This window comes from Lissotriton helveticus, chromosome 4_1 (genome assembly GCF_964261635.1).
Source record: "Lissotriton helveticus chromosome 4_1, aLisHel1.1, whole genome shotgun sequence".
NCBI lineage: Eukaryota > Metazoa > Chordata > Amphibia > Caudata > Salamandridae > Lissotriton > Lissotriton helveticus.
In genome coordinates this window covers 1,993,588,311-1,993,611,936 of record NC_136063.1, presented here as the reverse complement: position 1 = coordinate 1,993,611,936, position 23,626 = coordinate 1,993,588,311, and the positions used below count along the sequence as shown (strand labels likewise).

The 23,626-nt window shown below is 43.0% G+C and overlaps 1 long non-coding RNA gene across 1 annotated transcript in view; it reads right to left on the bottom strand.

Moving 5' to 3' along the window:
• Window positions 1-21,275, bottom strand: part of LOC144827767 (uncharacterized) — a 28,672-nt gene extending 7,397 nt beyond the window's left edge. Inside the window, exon 1 of the long non-coding RNA XR_013610355.1 lies at window positions 21,111-21,275. This is a non-coding gene — a long non-coding RNA (uncharacterized LOC144827767). The remainder of the gene's footprint in view (window positions 1-21,110) is intronic.
• Window positions 21,276-23,626: the final 2,351 nt, after the last annotated feature.

Genomic DNA, 23,626 nt, shown 5'->3' with positions numbered 1-23,626 from the left:
CTCTCTCACTGGTGCCTGGTGTCTGAGTTGAACACAACTCCCAGTCCCCAGTATTAGCCATCTCGCCAGTATATTTCCACTCACGGTCAGGAAAGTTGAGTTCCTGGTAGGCTGGTTAGGATGAGAGGGAGGAGTATTTGCTATAACCTCTTCTATCATTAGGTTCTGTCCTACACACATTCTTCACTTTGTTAGACTAGAAATTATTTACGCTCATGCAGTATTAATGAAAGTTAGCATTCGCCATGCCATTTTCTGTTTGGCATCATTTTAGGTTGTTCGAAACTGACCTAGTTCAAGTCCGAGAAATCCTCTTCTATGAGTTTTATTTCCTCTCTTGGGTTTTGTTTCAGTAATGAGCATGCTGTTCATGTTAGCACATAACTTTCCCTTAAGATAGAGGCCCTCTCCTCCTTGTCTGGTGGCAGGCTCCGGAAGGAACGACCTTGGACTATGTTATTTTGTGTAAGATATGAGAGCTGAAACCGTTTTTTCTGTATTTTGCTGTTTAACTGCACCTGCTTGGAAAATTCCACTGTGGGCGTTTTTTCCCCTGGTTACGAAACGTACATAATGTATTGTTATGCTTGTTGATTTCAGTTCCCTCTGCAGCATTCCTAGTGACTGAGCAGATGGGGCTCCGCTCTAAGTGTATCTGAATAAACAATTTTTGGTTTGTATTCTCTACTGTGTGACCGACTCTTCATTTAGTAGGGAAGGCTGTGAGGTGGTCATTAGTGACCTGAGTGGCCCGAAAAGGGCTACTTCCTTGGCACCCGAACAGGTACCCCTTCGGGTGATTTATCCATCCCCTTTCCTCATACGAGAGGAGGCTGAGGACATTGTCGGGTCGGACTGACTGCTCAGGGATTCCTGCACGAAGAGTTCCTATTACTCACAGCTGCTCCTTCTGTCCCGCCAGATGGTGCTTCGCACAGTGGTCATCCCGACTGGAGTCCTGAACGGGGAAACCCTTGGTTCTGACAGTTTGGTCTGAAGAGTCGGCAGTGGAGAACCAGTTTGTTTGTACCACTGATATCAGGTGAGTTTGTTTTGGTTCTTTGTGTTTATGGTACCATTTGCGTTTGAGTTTGGTGCGGTATAAGGACTGTTTTTTTTTTCTTTCGAAATGCCTGGCTTAAGCAAACTTTGCAGTTTGTGCTGTTGTTGGTGTTCTGCAGATGCTCTATAGGAAGAAGCTCAGCCTGTGCCTCCTGTAGGCAGCCCTAATTTTGATATGTATGTGAAACATGGTCTTGGCTCTATTATGTTTAGTACGTTGATGTGCAGTGGCCTTTTACTGGCACTTTTGATAAACAAAAGTAGACAGTCAATATTAGACTCCCTTTGGACTTGGCAGAAGGAGGCCAGACAAAGGCCGTTAAAGAAGGAGAGGAATGCACGGAAAGGGAAAATGCAAATATTGACACAGAAAGCTGTGGCATATGATAGAGAGAAACAGGAGACAGGAATTGCATTTGAAGATAGGAGATTTTGGCTGCATATTGATGTCTTATTTGGCCAAAGAGAAAAAAATGATACTTTTGTAGAGGAGCTGTTAGATACTGCCCCGCCTTCTTATGTGTTCAAAGGATATATCCCACTGTTCCTTTACAGTCACAACAGCCTGTTTCATCTGCTTCGGTTTTTCCCGTATCTTCAGCTGTATTTTATGTACTTTAAATGGCGCGCAACCAAGTAATTTTTATGAATAATTGCAAAGATTTTTATTAATCAGGCAATAAAGAAATTACTTACTGTTACAGCTGTCATTTCCTCAGCTTTGGCTACGGCGCCCCCCTCTCTTTCTATTTCCTCGCCATCTTTGATGACTGTGACCTCTAGTACATCTACTGTTTCAACTCCTGTGTCCTCTGTTTCTCCTCCTCCAGTGCATCAACTAACAACAGTTTTACCCACCATTTCTGTTGCTTCTCCCCCTATAGTTATTCCTCCTCCAATGTTTTTTTATTGGATGACAGGGATTGGACAAAATTCAGAGAGTGAATGGGTACGTTGGTGCATTCTGGAGTAGGTGAGGATGAGAAGGATGTATTAGAAAGGCTGGCTCTGAAGTGGGCTAGTAATCCGGTGTATGGCACTGACGACATTTGGCTAGCTGTGCGTGACTTTGAGCTTTTTCTACAGCAGCACGTTCTTCAGCACATGTCCACTACATTGATTGACCTTTGGCACAAACACTTTAAAATTGCAGCCCCAAAAGTGTTATCTTATATTAAGGACCGTGCTTATGTAGCTGATTTAGCCCCAGGACAGGTGATCGCAAATATTGCCACTATAGTCTCTTACAGAATTCGATGTTTTGAATAGAGTCCCACTAATATTGCTCTGTTCCCTATGCGTGACGTTCAACCAATATATAATCCAGAAATACCTGAGTTAACGGATCAGCGCAGAAATGTCACTAGACTGGCCATAGTGGCCTGTTTTCAGGAGCAAAGGGTTTATACTCCGTGGAAAAGAAGTGAGGTTTTAGTCCTTTGGACAACAATGCGCGACCCTAGAAAGAATCCTACAGCTTATTATAAGGAATTAACAGAGGCTGCCTCTTCTACTGTAATAACTTTGGCTGATATTAAAATGTTTTCTGGTCTTCCTGTTCTGGTTGATATTTGGAAACAGGCCCATACTCAAGATAATGTTGCAGAATAGGGTGGTACATGGGATGCAATTAAAGGATGGGATCAGGGAAGGAAGCCAGGTAACAAACCCCACGCTGAGATACTTGCTTTGCCTGGTCATATCATTATGTACATGCACACACTTATTCTACCTAAGAAGGTGTGCTGGGATGGGTTGACAGCTTGTTGGAAGAAGAAGGATGAGAGTGTGTCTGATTTCTTTACTCGATTTGAAGACACGTTTTTGGATTATAGTGAGCAGGATACGTCCACTGAGGGGGGGAATTCGATTGTTCATTATAGATTTGTTACTAATTATCTTCCTGAAATAATGACTTGTTTGCAGGCATCTGAGAGCACATGGTCCATGTCTCCTCCCTTTGTTATTTTGAATGTGGCCCAGTATTATGAACACCGAGATCAGGAGGAAAAGGATACAACTGATATGAAGCATAACAATCTAAAGATAAAGGTGTTGTTGCAACAAGCATTTAGGGGAAATAATAGGGGGTGGGAAGGTTCTTCTCAACAGCTTTGGGGAAAATTTAGTGTGCGTACTGTAAGGAGGAAGGTCCAGCTAGATGGGTTCCTGAGGTTTTTTGGTTTGAAAATACCCTTGAGAGTGTAAACGAGTCAAATAGTGAAGCCACAATAGAGGAATCGGCACAATGGCAGGGGAGCACAGCACAGTTACATGCAGAAGGGTGTTTGATTGATAAATTGGGGCAACAGAAATGGATGTTGCCCGGTGCATATGTTCTGTCCATGGTTACCATGGCACATGGTCCAACTCATATTAGTGAAAAAGGTATTTGTAAATTGTTAGCCCCTGTGTGGCATAATGATACCATCTCCAAGACGGCTGCGCATTTGGTGGAATATTGCATGGTCTGTATGATGCATAATCCAGGGAAGGGTACATTCACCTGGTAATTTTGCACCACCCACTTTTCCTTTTGAAGTCCTTCAAATGGACTACATCGAATTGGACAGATGCAATTATCTTAAGTATGTTTTGGTGGTTGTATGTGCATTTAGTAAATGGGTTGAAGCCTACCCCATGAAAGATAATATGGCCATTACGACTGCAAAGGTACTCCTTAAAGAGTACTTTCGTCATTTTGGCTTGCACCGAGATATCTGGAGTGATAAGGGAAGTAATTTTAATGGTAAAGTGATTACATTGATTAGTGAAGGGTTACGCTTTAAGCAGAAATTTCATGCTGCCAACTACCCCCAGTCAGCTGGCCTTGTTGAGAAGGAAAATGGTACTTTCAAACTGAAATTGACAAAAATCCAGGAGACAACAGAGTTAAAATGGCTAGATGCTCTACCGTTAGCTCTCCTATCAACAAGAACCACAGCTCCTTCTAGAACAGGATTGTCCCCTTATGGGGTTATGTTCGGGCACCCGGCGAATGTGTCCTCATAAATACTCAGAAATGTAATATTCTGTGTTGCTTGATTATCTAGGAGTGTTATCGGAGATCCATAAGAGGTTCATCAGAGAAGGGACAGCTTGTTACCCCACCCAATCTGTCACTGGTCTGTGGACTGCATATTCATTGTCACTTGTGAACTATACTTACACTCGGGTACCCCAATTCACTGAAGTGAAAAGAGTATTTGGTTTTGGCAATCCAGGACCATGCCTATACCATAGAAAGCCACTGGAATTGGTTACCCAGGTTTTGATAACAATACATATTGTGATCATTTCTATATGGAAAAACAGAATGTCACATTGGTGTGTTGGCATTAAAAGAAATTGATATTATCCGGGAGGGTGGTTACTTTTCTGATTGCTGTCCCATTGTGAATAGCACTGATACTTCACTATATATAAATGGCTCAGGAACAGTGCTGTAAAAAAAAAGATCCCTTTGGTGAATGACAAAGATCCAGGTAGTTTGGGAATGAATTCCAGTTATGCAGCAGTGGATTATGAAGGACCGATTTATGCACACCCAGGGTTTTTCTTCTTGCCTAATGGGAAGTACTCTAATGTTCATAATGTTACAGATGATGTGGCTCTTGGAATGGTATTGCCCTTAGGTGTACCGTGTAAATATGCTAAGCTTAACATACCATGGGTTAAAAGGACTTTGATGAAAGAATTCTGTGAGGGAATGACCGATATAAAGGTCAATAAGTATAGCAATAGGATCAATTTTAGATACATCCGTTTTTTATTATTTTTACCTTGGGTGGTACTTCTATGGCCAGGGGTGAAAAAGCTAGAGAATACATTGGGTTTAACCTGCAAATTTTGTGTAATACCAGAGTACCAGCTTTGCTTGACATCACTACTCAGAAGGAGAGTATGCGAATATATTCGGAACAGACCAGATATGCAGTGGATTTTATTCTACTAAAACTGGTGGTGTATGCACAGTAGTGGGTGATCAGTGTGTAGTCGGGATCAAGAATATGGAAAAAATACTGCTAAACACATTCTAGATGTCCTTGAAAATGTCAAAGGAATGGAAAGTGGGAATTGGAGTTGGTCTGTTCTTGATAGCTGGGGCTGGATCCTTGAAAAAGTGATTTTTCTCATTGTGATATTGGTGCTGTGCCCTTATTTAGTGTCTTCCTGTCTTTTGCCCCTATTGTACCACCTTTCTAACTCCTAAAAAGAAGATATCCATTCATGATAAAAATGTTGCTATAATGATTCAACATGATATTGAGGATCTGATGAATATCATTGAATGAATTTTCGTGACATCCTCCCTCCTCACTGTTTCACTACATTTTTAATTTAATTTAATTTTATTTTTAAAGGTTTTATATAGCGCGAACATGACCCTTGTGGGTATCAGAGTGCTTTACAAGTAAGGTAGTTAAACAAAAGAAACAATGTACCAAAGAAACATATTATTTCTAGATAAAGACTTATGTTACAGCTAGTTGTTCAAAGAGTCCGAAATAATGTTCACATGTATTTCGTCATGAAAAGAGATTTAACTTATTTTTTGAAGGATGCAGATGATGGGTTGAGTCTGGTTTTTGGGGGTGGTGCATTCCAAATCCTTGGAGCAAGTCCAGAGTAGGAGTGATTATATGTTTTCTTCTTGGCAAATCTTTGAGGCTTCAAAAGAAGATTGTTGGCGCTCCTAGAGGATTTGTTACCACACAAGAGCTCCAGTTTCAGGGCAAGGTACCTCGGGGTGTTCTGATGTAGGGCTTTGTGTGTCATGCAAGCGATTTTTTGTTGAATTCTTACTTTGAAGGGTAGCCAGTTGAGCATTTTGAAGTCGGGGGAAATGTGGCAATGTCTTTTGGAACCTGTGATGAGCCTGGCCGATGAGTTGAGTGATGTTCTTAGCGGGGCAGTTGTTGATCTAGGGAGTCCACATAGCATTGCACTACCATATTCTAGGCTGGGAAGTACTCAGACTTGGACTGCCAGTTTGAAGTCATTTGCTGGGAGGGAGGGTGTTAATTTTCTCAGGGTGTGCATCTGAAAGTTTGCTCCTTTTGCTGCAGCACTGATATGTTTTTGCATGTTTAAGTTACTGTCCAGAATTAGTCCCAGTGATTTTGCTGAATCGATTAAAAGAGGTTGGCAGTTGAGCTCTGTAAGTTGTTTAAGCCATTCTTGTTTGGTTAGGGGGGGTGATTAGTAGGAATTCGGTTTTGAGTGAGTTTAGTTTGAGGTGGTTGTCAGTCAATCAAGACTGAGTTTTTTGTAGAGTTGAATTGAGAGCTTTGATGTCGCCCGGAGAGTTTATCTTTAAATAAAGTTGTGTTTTGTCAGCGTACATGTGAACATGGATATTTGATGAGCTAAGGATCTCAGTGAGTGGTTCCATGAATAAGTTGAATAGAGTAGGTGAGAGGGAGGAGCCCTGTGGGACTCCTAATGTGACTGGGACGGTCCTGGACAGGGATTGTTTGTCCTTGAACCTTTGGGATCTATTTTGGAGGTAAGAGGTAAACCAATTTAGAACTGACCCTGATAAGCCCATTCTGTGTTGCAGGAGGCTTAGTAGATTATCATGTTTGAAGGTGTCAAATGCCGACGATAAGTCAAGTAGGATAAGTAGACGGGCTTCGTTCGGATCTAGGATTTTTAGTGCATCATCTACGATGTGGGTAATGGCCGACTCCGTACTATGCCCTGCCTGGAAGCCAGATTGAAATTTATTGAGCAGGTGGAAGTTGGTGATGTGGTTGTCTAACTGGCTGAGAACACATTTTTCAAGGAGTTTTGCAAGTGTTGGGATGTTGAAAATTGGTCTGTAGTTATTCAGGTCCACGGGGTCCACCTTCATTTTTTTCAAGATGGGGGAAACTTTGAGAATATCAGGAATAACACCTTGGACTAAGGAAGCATGATGATCTTTGTCCAAAGTGGCAATAGCACCGGTAGGAGATCTTTGAGGTGGATAGCAAGGAGGGGGTCAGAGAAGTGGTTGGAGGGGTTTAAGAACGTGAGCGCTTTTAGGATTGTTTCTTCGCTGTAGGTTGTAAACAAGGCCCAGGAGCCGTTGTTTTTGAGGTCCTACTTGGTTGTACAGGTGCAAGGGGTTACTAGCGTAAGAGATGGCATATCCTTCTGAATGTCGATCTGAGCTAATGCGGCCTTAAGTAGATCTGTTTTCAGGAGTTCCGTCTTTCTCATGAAGAAAGAAGAAAATTCTTCGAAGCTGGGTGGAGAACATTGACCATCTTAGGGAAGATGAGCTACGCCACGAGAATGAATTATAACTAGTTCAAATAGCTTCTTGGGTCTGTTCTTGGCTTGATCTAGCTGATTTTTGAAAAAGCTTGCTTTTGAATGTCTGATCTTTCAATAGTACACGTTTCTGGAGGATCTGAACAGTTTCAGGTGGTACATGGATGGTGATGACCTCCATCTCCGTTCAACTAATCTTAGTGCTCGTCTCTCCTCGTTGAGTCTATTGTCATACCAAGGTTTAGTGTATTTTGTCGAGAGCCTCTTCCATTGTAGAGGTACAGTTGTACCTAAGATCGTGGTCATGGAGTTAAAGAAGTGCTGTGTCAATGCTCGGACCTCAGTTAGGTCTTCTGGGGGAAGCAGGAGGCTGACATTGGTGGATGTGTATACGTCTGTGAAGGAGCTTTGTAGGTTTCTCTTCCATACTTGCAGCTTGATGGAGAAGGTGATGGAATGATGATTAGACCAATCACAGGGGAGGATTGTGTTAAGCTGAATGGCCTCTGGGTTGACAATCACCAATTTGAGGGTTGAGCCTTTGACATGTGTGGGGCTATTGCAGATTTGGGTGAGGTCAAGGTCCGAAAGGAATGTTTTGAGGCTATTTACTGCTGGGTCCTTCGAGTCGTTCAAATGGAGATTGAAAGCACCGCGGATGATTTGAATATTTCATTGACCCGTATATGTGGTCACAATATCCATGAATTGCTCGATGAAGGTGAGGTTATCGCCTGGCGGGTGGTAAAAAGTGTGCAGTGAACAAATTGGTTTGTTATTACTTGTGATATCTAAGCAAAGATATTCACACGAGAAAAGATCCGGTGAGGGTGAGCAGTTCACTGCAGGCTGTTCCGGTAGATGCAGGCAAAACCGCCTCCTGGTCTAATAGGTCCGTATACTGAAGTAATGTCATAATCAGGGGAGACCAGTATGTCAAGGATCGGGTTGGACGATTCATTTAGACATGTTTTGGTAAGGATTAGGAGGTCAGGTTCGTGAGTGAGTATAAGGTCAGCAATGTCAGCTGCGTGTGATGAGGCTGCTCTGCAGTTTAGTGGAATGCATTTGAGACACTGCTTGGAGGTCATTGGAGATTCCAGTGTTAATTGAACTTGCATAACATTCTCCAGGATTATACCTCTGGTGTTGTGATTAGGGGGACTGTGTGTACTGAGATGGATGGTTTCGATTAGGGAGGGTGGCTTTGACTTGTTTGGGACAACTGTGGACTGGTTGTGTTGGGGGGGATCGTAGGAGAGGAGGAGGGAGTGTATATCCTTAGCGGATAAGGTATTCTTCCTGCGGATCGGACGGGTTGTGGAAAAACAGTTAGGAACTGTTCTCCATCTTGGGGATGTCTGATTAAGGGATAGACGTTGTGACTGGCGCTGGGTTGTGGGGCTGTTGCTGTGGGGGATCCTGCTCTTATCACCCGTATGTTGTTTGAACTTGGGTTGCTGCCTAAACAGGTTCCATAGCTTGTGTAGGTCATCTTTGATATATTGTAGTGAAAGTAGGATTTCATCAAGCCTAGGGTCCGGTGTTGGCAGCTTGATAATTGTGTTGTCTAGGAGAATGGGGGGGTGGAAGGGTTTAGAATGTGAATTGGAGGGTAGCAGTGATATTCATCTTGCGTAGTGAGAACTACCAGTCAGGTTGTCAGGAGATGGGGAATGTTCGTAACTGTTTATTAATAATATTTCGTATTCCTGTTGGTAGTTCTGTTTCTTCTTGTTTTCATTGAAAAATGTTTTAGCTCATGCTAAAAGGAGGGTCTGTTAGACTAGAAATTGTTTATGCTTATACAGTATTAATGAACGTTCACATTCGCTGTGCCTTTTTCTATTTTGGTGCCATTTTAGGTTGTTCTGAACTGACCTAGTTCAATTCTGAGAAATCCTCCTTTATGAGTTTTGTTTCCTCACTTGGGTTTTGTTTCAGTAATGAGCACACTGTTCATGATAGCACTTAACTTTCCCATTAGAAAGAGGCCCTCTCCCCCTTGTCTAGTGGTGGGCTCAGGTTGGAGCGACCTTGGACTATGTTACTTTGTGTAAGATATGAGTGCTGAAACCATTTTTTCTGTATTTTGCTGTTAACTGCACCTGTTGGAAAATTCCATTGTGGGCCTGTTTTTCCCGGTTACGATATGTACATAATGTATCTTTATGCTTGTTGATTTCAGTTCCCTCTGCAGCACTCCTAGTGACAGGGCAGACGCCGCTTCGCTCTAAGTGTATATGAATGAACAGTTTTTGGTTTGTATTCTATACTGTCTGACCAATTCTTCATGTAGTAAAGAATGCTGAGAGGTGATCATTAGTGACTCGAGTGGCCCTAAACGGATTACTTCCTTCAACACCCTGCCCACCAAACCTATGTAGAACTCTGCTTAACTGAGAGTGAGTGGAAATGTACTGGTAAGATGGCTGGCACTGTTGCATGGTGTCTTTCTTAAAGCCAAATCCCATCAATGCATTGTGCTCCAAATACCAGTCACCAGCAATGTTTCCTCTAATTTTTTTCCTCTGTGTGCAGCAGTGTAGGGTCTCTGTGCGCTGCAGCCATGGCTATGTGCACCAGGAACAATACTGCATGTGTGTGCAGCGCCAAATATCCCTCCAAACGCTTGCTTAAAACCCTGGGAGTCCAGTTCTGTTAAGAAGAAACATTTTATTCCTCTGTCTGATGTAACATTTCCTATACATTGATTTACACACTATGATTCAGTGTCTCTGTGTAATATGTATGCGATGTAAAGTGCTTAACACCTTACACTGGTATGAGTGGTTCTATTAAATAAAATAAATATGAAAGAGAGAGGGGTTATGGAGACTTGAGGGCCACTGTTAAAGGTTGGTAATGAGAGTATTCGTGGTGGAGGTGGTCATTGGGGTGCCATCAAACATTGTCACACCAGACGCCACCAGCCCCAAAGCCGGACCTGTTCAAATGATACTAATAATTACAGTGAAATTATGAAAACATCCCACATTGCAATTTGAAACCTTGGCAGCTATGTTTCTGCATTTTATTTCTTAATAGGGTTGGGCTGTGGGGTGATTGTGTGCATTTGTTAAGGTTTTTGTGTTCATTGCAGTCAGGGCCCCTGATTAGAACAGCTTTGGACTTATGATCCAATTGCAGCTTTTTCATGTCCTTTTTGGCCAGGTCACCGACACGAAAGAGGCACATTGGTCCAAATTCTAAATGTGCTTCCATCTAATATTCAGGGATAGTGGTATGTGTTTTTTAAATTGTAACATAGCCTGAAGGAAAAGGAGAGGAGACTAGTGAAAAATAGATTTTAGTAGCAGAGAATGGGGGAGAGAGGAACAAGGTAGAAAAAAAAAGTCATGGCGCAAAGATGAGAAATGGGGAAGGGGTAATGGAGAAATTGGTAAGAGAGGGACAGAAAGAGAAAGGCAGCCAGAGGCTTTGGAGAACTGGGAGGAAGAACGGAGAATGGAAAACTGGTAAGAGAGAAAGGAAAGAACGGCAGTGAGAGGGAAATGGAGACAAGAATGGGATGGGGAGAAGGGGAAAGTGGGTAAACGTGGAGCGGGACTGATATGAGGAAGAAGAAAAAGAAGAGAAGGAGACGGCAAGAGCAGCTGGGGAGTGGAAGGAAAAAGGACAAAAGATATGTCAGAGAAGACAGCAAATGTGCTATGGCAATGCTTCAGAAGTAGCGTCTCTGCATATCGACGTTGGAGGGTTCTACAAGGAGCCTTTTTCGCCATCTTGCCAATTCAACACTTGCTCCTTGCAACCGTGCTCACCTGAACAAACTAATCAGGGTGGAAGGCTGGTTAGGCCTCACCAAGATTTTTAATCTTGCCAAGAGGCAGGTCTGAGCAGATGGCAGCTGCAATTGTGTAAATGAATGATTAATCTGTCAGGACTATTCTCTTCACTAATACTTGCTTTCCTTCTCTTTTTGAAACTCAGGAGCAGCAACATTGTTGTGGTGTCACCTGGGCTTTAAGTTTAATCTTTTTCAATGTTACATACAAGCCATAGTTCCTGCTTATTTATCTTATGCAACTAACAATCATTGACAAAGCCAATAGTCCTGACTTGTAGGTATGATGTTACTTGCTGTATCATATATCTGGATTCAATGACAGAAACAGGAAAATACAAGTAGAGTGGCACACTATGCCAAGCACAGAAAAGTGTAAATCACCCCACAGCTGCACTCTATTAAGAAGAGAAATTTAGCAAGTCTACAAACACGACGTGTGCTTTTCACACCGTGCTTGTGGAGGTGCTGCATTTCTTTTCTTAACAGAGCTGGGCTGCGGGGTGATTGTGGGCCTTTGTTAAAGGTTTCAGGTTAATCACAGCGCCCGTCTGGAGCTGCAATTAACCTGAAAACTTTAACAAAGTCACAAAATCACCCTGCAGCCCAGCTCTAAGAGAAATTCAGCAAGTCTATAAACACATGTGCTTTTCACGCTGTGTGTGTGTAGAGTTGCTGAATCTCTTTTCATAACAGAGCTGGGCTGCGGCGTGATTGTGGGCCTTTGATAAAGATTTCAGGTTAAACAAAGCACCCGTCTGGAGCTGCAATTTTAACCTGAAATCTTTAACAAAGTCACACAATCATCCCGCAGCCCAGTTCTCTTAAGAGAAATTCAGCAACTCTACAAACACAACGTGTGCTTTTCACGCCGTGTTTGAAGACTTGCTGAATGTCTTTTCTTAATAGAGCACAGCTACAGGGTGATGGGCAGATTGTGTGCTTTTGTATAAAGTATTCATGTTAATCGCAGCTCGTGATGGCGCTGCAATTAACATGAATACCTAAACAAAAGCAAAAAGTGTGCACTGCAGCCTGGCTCTATATGAAAGAAACACCAGTTTTTTGTGCTGATCGCTTTTTAAAAACAGTGGCACAAACGTTCTTGTTTGATATGCTGTGTGTGTGTGAGTGTGCGCTCCACACACAGCACTGCATGCTACATGTAACAGAGGTGTGCAGGCACACGCATGCACACACGTTATTGGGAACAGTTTTCGCCAGTGTCAGCCATCTTGCTGGTACACTTCCCCCCACTGTCAGGATACCATAGGCCTAGACTAGCTGTTTGGGCTTGGTAGCAAGAGGAGTGTTTACAACATCTCCCATCAGGCCCTGTCCTACACACACCTTCCCATCCATCCAAACCACCTACCGTGGAATTATGATTTCCTGACAATGAGGGGAAGTGTACTAGCAAGATGGCTGACTGCTGTCTGGTGTTTGGAGCACAATACCATCATGGGAGTTGTGGTCAAGTCAGACACCAGCCACCAGGGTCAGCCCTCGTTCTAGTATATTTCCACTCGCTGTCATGAAAGCAGAATTCCAGGTGGGCTGGTAGGCTGGGTGAGAGGAGGAATATTTGTTATAACTACATCTCCCAAGAGGCTTTGTCCTACACACACCTTCCCACACAGCTTAGCCAGCATCCTCACATTGTGCTTTCTTTAGATTGGCTGGAAATGTATTGTCAAGATGGCTGACACTGATGACTGGTGTATGAGTTGACCATAACTCCCACCAAGGCCTTGTGCTCTAAACACCATATAGCAGTGTCAGCCACCTTGCCAGTACATTTTCACTCACTGTCACGAAAGCAGAGTTCCCGGTAGGCGGGGTAGGATGGGTGGGAGGAGGATTTTCTATAAATACATCTCCCATCAGGCTCTGTCCTACACATACTCTTCACACCTTGGTAACGCGCTGCTGGTGGGAGCAAGGGAAGATCTTTTATCTCGACTCCAGGTAGTGCAGAACACGGCGGCCCACCTCAACCTCAACAAACCGGCAAGGACTCCATCAGCCCCATTGTTGCATCAGCTACACTGGCTCCCGGTGAGGAAGAGAGCTATCTTCAAGATCCTCTGTGTAGTTTTCAGATCACTACAGGGAAAGGGTCCGGCCTACCTTAGGAACAAACTCAGGTGGTATCAGCCCGCCCAACAACTGAGATCCAGTGACTCTCATTTTCTGTGTAGCCAGAAAATACGGAAGGTACGTATTGGCAGTAGAGCCTTATCGCATCTGGCAGCTAGCCACTGGAATATGCTTCAACCACATCTCAGGTTCTGCAGTGAACTAAGCAATTTTAAAAAAATGTTGAAGAGATGACTCTTTTGAAAATGTATCCTCAATTTCTTTTTCCTGTATAGTGCCGAGAGATCCTTTCGGGGATGATTCGTATGCGTTCAATAAATCCACAAAATAAACACCTAGCCCAACCAGCCTACCTGGAACTCAGCTATTCTGAGAATTAGTGGAATTGTACTGGCAACATGGTTAAATCTTTTGCATGGTGTCTTACTTGAAGCTGAATCCCATCATGGTATTGTGCTCCATACACCATGCAACAGTCTCAGCCATCTTGCTAGCACACATCCCCTTACTGTCAGGTGGCCATGGGCCCAAACCAGATTTTTGGGCTGGGTGGCAGGAGGAGTGATTGCTATGATTAGATCACCTATCAGGCTCTGTCCTACACACACCTTCCCAACCAACCCAACCAGGCCAACTGTAACTCTGCTTTTCTGACTGTGAGAGGAGGTGTACTAGCAAGATGACTGACACTGGTGCCTGGTATCTGAGTTGACCACAACTCCCACCAAGGCCTTGTGCTCCAAACACCATGCAGCAGTGCCAGCCATCTTGCCAGTTCATTTCCACTCGCTGTCAGGAAATGAGAGTTCCAGGTGGGCTGGTGGGAGGAGGAGTGTTTGTAGTATTACATCTCCCATTAGGCTCTGTCCTACACACACCTTACCAATCAGCCCAACCAAGCTAACTGGAACTCTGCTTTTCTGACAGTGAGTGGAGGTGTACTAGCTAGATGACTGACACTGGTGTTTTGTGTCTGAGTTTATCATAACTCCAATCAAGGCCTTGTGCTCCACACACCATGCAGCAGTGCCATCCATCTTGCCAGTACATTTCCACTCACTGTTAGGAAAGCAGAGTTACAGGTAGGCTAGTTGGGATAGGTAGAAGGAAGAGCATTTGCTATCATTGCACCTCCCACCAGGCTCTGTCCTACACACACTCTTTACATCCAGCGAAGCTACCCTACCTGGAACTCTGCTTTCCTGAGAGTAAATGGAAATGTATTGGCAAGATGGCAGACACTGGTGCTTGGTGCCTGACTTGACCAGAACCCAAGGCCTTGTGATCCAAACACCAGGCACCGGTGTCAGCCATCTGGCTAGTACACCTCCACTCACCGTCAGGCCGCCATGGGCCCGGGTGAGCTGATTGGTTTGGGTGGCAGGGAGAGTGGTTACTGTAACTACAACTCCCATTAGGCTCTGTCATAAAGACACTCTTCCCACCCAACCCAAACAGCCCACCAGAAACTATGCTTACCCAACAGTGAAGGGAAATGAACAATCATGAAGTCTGATACTGGAGACTGGTGTTTGACTTTACCACAACTACTAACAGGTTCCTTGTGCTCCAAACACCAATGCCCAGTGTCAGCCATCTTTCCAATATGTTTCCACTCACTGTCAGGAAAAAACAGCTCCAAGTGGGCTGGTTGGGAAGGTGTGTGTACTACAGCACCTTATGAGAGTTGTAGTGATAGTAAACACTCCTCCTGCCATCCATCCCAACCAGTTAATCTGTGCCATGAGTACATGACTGGGAGGGAAAGTGTACTAGCAAGATGGCTGATCCAGGACACTGAATTTTGGTGAAGTGAAACACCAGTCACCAGTGTCAGCCAACTTGCAAGCAAACTTCCATTCACTGTTAGGTACCCATAGACCCAGATAAGCTGTTAGTGCTGGGTGGGAAGAGGAGTGTTTGCTATTACTACATCTCACATCAAGCCCTGTCGTACACACATCTTCCCACCCAGCCCAACCAACCCACCTGGAACCCCGCTTACCTGACAGTGAGAGGACATTTACTAGCAAGTCTACTGACCCTGGGCACTGCTTTGGAGTACAGGGCCTTGATGTGAGTTGTGGTCAAGTGAAGGACCAGTCACCAATGTCAGCCATGTTGCCCATACATTTCCACTCACTGTCAGGAAAGCAGAGTACTAAGTGAGTTAGGGGGAGGAGGAATGTTTGCAATGACTGCAACTCGCATCAGGCTCTGTCCTACACACATATTCCTACCCAGCCCAACCAGCCACCTGGAACTATGATTTCCTAACACTGAGAGGAAATGTACTGCCAAGATGGCTGACACTGATGCTGGGTGTATGAGTTGACTACAACTCAAATCAAGTCTCTGTCAGGAAAGCAGAGTTCCAGGTAGGCTGGTTGGGATGGGTGGGAGGAGGAGTATTTGCTATAACTACATCTCCCATCAGGCTCTGTCCTACACACACACTTTACACTCAGCCTATCCAACCAACCTGGAACTCCGTTTTCCTGACAGTGAGTGGACAGGTACTGGCAAGATGACAGACACTGTTGCATGTTGTTTTACTTAAAGTGTAGTGTGTTTATCTAGGTACCTGAATCAATATTCCTATTCTTTGCCCTTGTCCGGTTATAAATCAATAATATCCCTGCAACAGCATAGAAACCCTTTTTTCTTAATTCAGTCATAGCGCATGCTGTCACATTAAGCAAGCCTATTCCTCCAGCCCCCTAGAAAGCACACCGAGTTCTTAAACAAATCCAAGCCTCCAGCAACCTGGGAAATCCCCGCTGCTATTGTTTTGATTTTGTCCGCTAACTCCTGTAAAGCACTGTAAGAATGACCAGTTCTTAGTGACATCTTTATTGACGTCTTATGTCCATCCTTACGTCAAACCCGGCACCTTTCAGGTATAAATATACCGACGCTGCCTTAAGCAAGGACACGGTGGTGATGAATCTGGAGCAGCTACTACTTGCCCGAGAGCCCAGCTGATGCGAGAGCCCATGGACGCTGCCCCTCCCTTTTGACGCGCTGAGAAAGACGCTGTCTTTTCTCTTGCCGAGAAATTCAGCCTCCGGCGTTTCCAGCCTACCCTTGCGGGTGACTGGGATACCGAGTCCTGAGAGAGAGATACCAGCCCTCCTGCCTTCTAATACCCAGGTACTGAACTGACTAAACCCTTACAGAGAATTCTTGAGTCAGATTCTTGGCAAAACAAACTTAACTTAAACTGCTATTTACTTACTCCCGCCCATGTATTAGGCTTAGGTCAGGTACACCGGGATAGGCGTAGTTAGAAGCACCAGTTGAGTACGATTAGTCAATGTATATATGTATGTATCTATTTTATCCATTTTAAAGTATCATATGGCTAAGAAACCATATCCATGCTTTTACAGTATTATTTCATAATCCTGCTTTTACTGTATGCACTTTACTTAACTATAAGTATTGCAATTGTAGCAATTCATTTCTCTTGTATGAGGAAAGAGACTGCTCATTAAATAACACATATTATTGAAAACGCCCGTCTCTCTTTTTCTCTGCAATCTGGTGAAACTAAGTACGCACCTTTGACTGAGTGAAATAGCGGTCTTTTGTTTTCACACGACTCTAGAGATGTACTCTTATTCAGGGAGAGCAAAGTTGTCATGTTTTATGGTTGTCAGAAACTAAATCCCTTCTTGTCTACCCAGGGAGGTTAAACTCCTCCTCGCTTATTCGAGAAAGTTTCTAGTGAACTCTGAGCTAGCTGGCAAAAACTTAAGTCTAATATAGTCAGTAGAGACCTAGATAACCTCAGTCCTACGTCTACACTACTGAAGATAGTATTCCAATGCGCAGAGCCTATTGGGACTATAGGAACTACACTACAAAAGCCAAATCCCATCAAGGGCTTGTGCTCAAAACACCCTTTACCAGTGTCAGTCATCTTTCTTGTACACTTCCCTTCAATGTCAGGTTGCCATATGCCCAGATGAACTGTTTGGACTGGGTGGCAGGAGGAGTGTTTGCTATTACATCTCCTATCAGGCCCTGTCCTACACACTTCTTCCTACCCATCCCCTGTTGAACTCTGCTGTCCTGACAGTAAGGGAAAGTCTACGACCAAATGGCTAACACTGGTGCCTGGTATCTGAGTTGGCACAACTCCCATCAAGCCCTTGTGCTCCAAACACCATGCAGCAGTGTCAACATCTTGCCAGTGCATTTCCTTTCACTGTCATGAAAGCACAATTCCAGGTAGGCTGGGTGAGAGGGGGAGCATTTGATATAATTGCATCTCCCATCAGGCTATGTCCTAACTATATTCTTCACACCCAGCCCAACCATACCTGGCTGGAGTGTCAAAGTCAAAGTCAAAAGTAAGCTTTATTTGATTGTTGACAAGCAATCATAAAAGCACGGAGTGTCACCTATCTTGCTAGCACACTTCCCCTCACTGTCAGATAGCCACAGGCCCAGATGAGCTGTTTGAGCTGGGTGGCAGGAGGAGTGTTTGCATTACTAAGTCTCCAATCAGGTACTGTCCTACACATACCTTCCCACCCAGTCCAACCATGCCACCTGGAACTCTGCTTTTCTGACAATGAGTCGGAGGTGTACTAGCAAAATGGCTGACACTGTTGCTTGGTGTCTGACTTGAGAACAACTCCCATCAAGGCCTTGTTCTCCAAACACCAGGCACCAGTGTCAGCCATCTTTGCTAGTATACCTCCAATCACTGTCAGGCAGCCAGAGGTCCAGATGAGCTGATGGAGATGGGCGTCCAAGAGGAGTGGTTGCTATTACTACAACTCCCATCAGGCTCTGTCATACACATACTCTTCCTATCCTGCCCAAACAGCCCACCAGAAACTATGCTTACAAGACAGTGAGGGGAAATGGACTACTAAGATGGCTGACACTGGGGACTGGTGTTTGACTTTACCACAAATACTAACATGGCCTTGTGCTCCAAACACCAGCGCCTCAGTGTCAGCCATCTTATCAGTAAGTTTCCTGCCACTGTCAGGAAAGCATAGTTCCAGGAGGGCTAGTTGGGCAGCCTGGTGTTCTTGGTAGGACACTGATTTGCTTGATATCATCCTTTTGCAAAGGATGGGTGCTACAGCATTCACCTTGCTGACTACTCTGTCCCAAATCTTATTTTTCTATCAGATGTGGGTCTTTTGGACTAGGGTTCTGTATAAATGTGGCTCTACACCTACGATTTCATCAACAAGCAGTCTCAACTCTTCATCAGTGAAACGTGGCTGCTTCTTCTTGGACATGGTGAGGGTGAGTGTGAGTGTTTGTGTGAATGTGAATAAGTAGGCGTGTCTAAGACAATAATCTGAAACAAAAAAGTGATATGTGCAAGTAGTGGTGTGAATGCAATTCATTAGTGTGTAAAGGGCTGACAGCATTGACTGTGTAAAGCTCTCCCTGTTTTTTTCTGCAGTATTGTTTGGGGAAAGGATCATGGCCACTTTTTGTCTTTATATAGGTAGATTGGCGGGTGTGCCTACTATTTAAATTGACTTCACTTTAGCACTGCTTATGCTTGTTGTTGTTATTTGTCCTGAGTTTTTTAGTTTTGTACTTGCCGTCTGGCACACAAACCAACATGATTCCGCAACCAAGTTGGATGCATCATAATCTGTTTGGCAGGACAACGGATGCATGTTCATAAACAGAACCCCAATGGGACAGCCTTTTCAACTGGCGTGGTCGGTTCAGACTAATTTCCGACCGACGCTTGGAATCATCTCTGACTGACACAGTCAAAATTTTCCTTGCTATATATCCTAATACAGTGGTCGGATACATCGCCGGATTAGCGGGTCAGAATGTTTCCGTGACCGAGTCGGTCGGATGGTGTTTTTGATCAACTTCATAATAAAGCCCAAAGACAGTAGGTATGCCTTATTAATTATGACACCGCTGATATTGTGACATTATCTCTACTATTGGTGGATGAATGGTAAGTATGAGTTCAATTCTTACAAGGGCTGTGAACTGGTTTGAGGGTGTCTCCAAAGTTATACATCTACCTGATTGTATATATTTCCAGTTAATGCATAATATTTAGTAGTGAGTGTAATACTATACATTTACTTTTTATTTGAAAAATCACTAACTGGACAATGAATTATTGAGTGTTGTTTTACCTGTGAGCTAGGAGTGCTGGCCTAAATCACCTATCCTGATCAGGCTTTGGAATGCTCTGATTCGCAACCCTAAGAGAGTTAAGTACTACAATAGGGTTCTCAGTAAAGATAAAATTGTTTATGTGCACTTTTCAACTGATAACTCAAATTCTTACAGCCAGTTGATATTCACCAACTTTCCACCCACATCTACTCTAGTAACACTACCAACCAAACAGTCTCAAACCTACAAGCCAAGCCACAGAGTAACACCTCACATGGAAAATTACTGGAATTGCAATACAGTCTCAAAAAAATAAGTAAAGGAAGGCAATAACACTACCACCACGAAACAAATAGAAAACTAAAGTCAGATTGATTTTTGTTTTAAAAAGTAGTATTTTCAGGTTTTTATTTTCAATGTGAATATTTTTTTCCTTAACACATACCAATCAACATAGTTAAAATGAGTATAGACCAGTACAGATCCAGACAATCAAAACAAAATATCAATGGTGCTAAAATCAACGTCGAAATATTAAGGGCCTGATTATGATGGTGGTCGCCTCTAAATCAAATGGGGAAGGATCACTTGTCCTGCATAACCTGGGTATGCAGATTGTGTACCAATTAGTCCCAAATTAAAAAACCCTCATACACATGTTAGATCTTATGTTGGAGCGGTATATCTTGATTCTCCGCTATTCAATCACGTGTTTGCATAATCACTGGGTTAGTAGTTATGCATCCTCCAGCCGGAGGTTCATCCCTGGTTAAGGCAGTAGTGATCAGTGATGTGTGGGGCAAGTATTGTTAAAAATGCTTGTACAGCCAGATAAATGTCTTTAATGGGTCTGGATTCGAGTATAAGATTAAAAAGATCCGTTGGTGTGTAAAGAGAGTTATTAGGGCTCTCGCACACTATGATTAATAGTTAAAAGTGGGTCGACATGTTTCTGCCCCTAGTTGCCCGAAAGGGTCAGGTGGGCTTCATCAGGACCATGTGAAGGGTGTACAGAGACCGAGCGGGACTCCTATGAACTCCTATGAACAGTATTGGTTGTTCATAAGGAAAGGTGGGAAGACGGATATAGTAATCCTTCTCCTGATAAGGTCTCGAAGTACCTGAAATAATAAAGTAACAGACATACAAAGGGAGGGGTTTTGGGGAATTATTTAGGACTTATGTACAGAATTTCTGTTTGTGTTTTTTTTAAAAAAGATACAGCAACTGGAAAATGGCAATACTTCATTGGAACACACACAACAAATGGTCAAGGACCCTGACTCATCCAATGGTTGTAAATTCATCGTAAACTTATGGCAAAATTTCTCTACTCATTCTGTAGGTAAACTGCATGCATCTACAAATATCTAGATCTTATTGCAATCATTTAATATGAAGCGCGATGTTTTGCGTGAGGAATGATCTCATAACCCCAAACAGTCACCAAGTAGTCACACCAGCCTCTTAGATCTAAATAGGGATATTAGTAGTACCTCTGTTAGTTCAATGGGATATTAAGGGCTTCCAATAGCAAAAATGGTTTGACACAGTTATTCGGTTGCGTGTCGTATCAAAGCCATTAGGCAAATTGAATCAAAGGTTGTGTTCTCACATACATTCATCATTCGATCGTGCACGGTTCCCCCATCATCCAAAACATACAAGCGGGGATGCGTGTCTGATCTCAATCTCTGCTTTGCGTTCGTCACTAATACTCGCAATATTTTCGGTGCTCTTTTTCACGTACCTCTGTTGGTTAAAAATGATGCCACAGTGGGTCCCTCAATGGGTCATGGAAGCCTACTGGGATAATTAAGGAGATTTAGGAAGGGTATGGTAATACGTTACGGTTTTATCCGCTTCTCCGCATTCATCTTGCTGCTACCTGCGGTCTTCCTTCAGAACACGACTTGTGCTGATTCTGCCATTTCGGGCCCAGAAGAAGAAGGTCACTTCCAGGTCGCATTAAATCATGTTTGTAAAGAGGTTTTTGAGGTGAAGAAAGACTAGTGGTGTGCAGTCTGTTTTCTACAAGCAAATACTGTCACTAATAAAAGAGTGTTTGTTTTGACAATCTTTTTTTTTAATAAAATTGCCCTGTTATTAAACTGTAACCTGATAAGTCTTTTGTAGTTTATGTAACCAAAGATTGGGCATTATTGGCATGAATCACTCAGTTTAGGACAGCGTTTCTTGGATTCCCCAGTTGGAACAAAAAGGGTTGTTTCCTGTAAATGATGTATAGTAATTTTTAGAATAGTTTCAAAAAAAGGGGGGGTTTCAAAAAAAGGGTGATCACCGAATAGCTATCCAGGTGGTCAGATCCTAAATGACTGACGCCTCTGACAGGATCAGTGATTCTGATGGGGCAGCGTTTGGAATCACGACTGCTAATGGCAGGCACCACCATTAAGATTTTGTTATCCATTTTCCGATAGCCTTTTCATGTCAGAAAAACCACCATGAAAAGGCAAATTGGCCCCCTTCCATAGTGGCCCACAGTAAAGTGGCATGTGGGGATCGTGCAGTGCCCCCACGCACCTCCATGCACTGCGTGTCATACACCACATAGTGCATGGCACATGGTGCATGAAGGTGCAAGAAGTGCTCCTTTACACAGCGGCTTGTATAACGGCCTTTTTCCAGGTCAACGCACAAGCCACCATGTAAAGGAGCAGTTTGTGACTGGTAGATCAGTGATCACATTGTAATGTGGTGGTTGGACTGCTGATTACTTGTCAGGCGGTCTCCTCACCACTGTGATAGCAATTGATGGTCCGACTGACCGACATCGTAATCAGGGTTTAAGAATAGAAATACCAATTGTAAGCATACTGTTTTTTTGCCTAAATTAAGATTCAAGAATAAAATATGAATTACTTAAATATTATGGTATTCAATACAGTTTTTGTAAAATATTTACCAACTTTTTCTTTTTTTTCAGAGTTTCGTATAGCGCAAACTAGACCTGAGACATTTGGTATCAAAGCGCATTACATGAGCACCAGGTTCGTTACATAAGAACTCGTTCATTTTTCTTAGTCACGGGGAGATTAGACTCAAACCTGGTTCCCCAGCTTCAATATCGACCGCTCTCACCTTTCATCCTCTCACCTCTTTGTTTTTAAATTTAAATTGTACATAATAAAGTAATATAATTTGTTAAAAAAATAATTATTAAAAGTTTACTTCAGATTTTTGTGTCTTATTGGGATAGACATTTTGTATATGCTTGTATATGCTTATTACAGATGGCTACTCTGCAGTCATAATTAGGGCCAGAGAAAGGCATTCCCATTACGAATATCTTCTTGTCTGTCGCTGTTCTGTAAATTCTCTTCACAAGTTCGGATTTGCCGTCTGCTCCTTTTTCCTGAATACACGTGTGCTCCCGCCTGTGTCATTCAATATTTTCTGCCTGCAGTTTAGGATAGTTTAGGTTGTGGCTTCTGTTTTTTCTGTTTTCACTTGCACCTTTACTAATGGTGCTGCTCTTTCATTACAGTGCATCTTGAGGTGTGTTCCTGCTTCTCAAAAATAATTCTTTCATTCTTGCTCTCCGCTTGCTTTTGCATCCCCCTAAAGTTAACCTTTGTGGAAGATCTTTGGTCCATTATGAGCACTTTTTCCAAAATATATGAAACCTATGCGTTGCAACTGAAGCTTGTTCAGTTGCAGTTAAACTATGTTACCCCAAATGGCAAGATTGAACTTTTTCTGATGCATTCTTTAACTTTATTTTTTCTTAAATAGAATCAAATATGTCTTAAGCAAAGAAATAGCTGCACTAGACAAGCACTTCTGAATCCTAGTCCCGGGAATGCTTACATTCCTAGACCTTTATCCCAATGCCCCAGCTCTACACACAAAAATAATTGCATTTAGAATTCGGAGGAGAGTACCGTGTATTTGATATGATTGCTTTGTGTAACACACATCAATAGACTTCAAATAAATAAATTATCATTGCATTGGTCACTATTTCGTCAAGTCTAGTAATCATCAATATATTAAGTAAATGCCGCCGACTGAACACGTTAACAGTTAAAAATAAGCCTCAATGTCTCTGTAATTTATTCTTAATAACAAGTGAAGCAGCACTAGTCACTAAAATAGACTCATCAGTGTCACAGCTTCTGCTGATGCCAGGAATCTGAGCTACCATCCTTAGTGTAGGATGCAAAAATGTGTCATTCAATCTGGGAACGAGAGGAATTCATTTCCTCCCTTCATATTGATCCACATTCTGTAATATTTAACTTG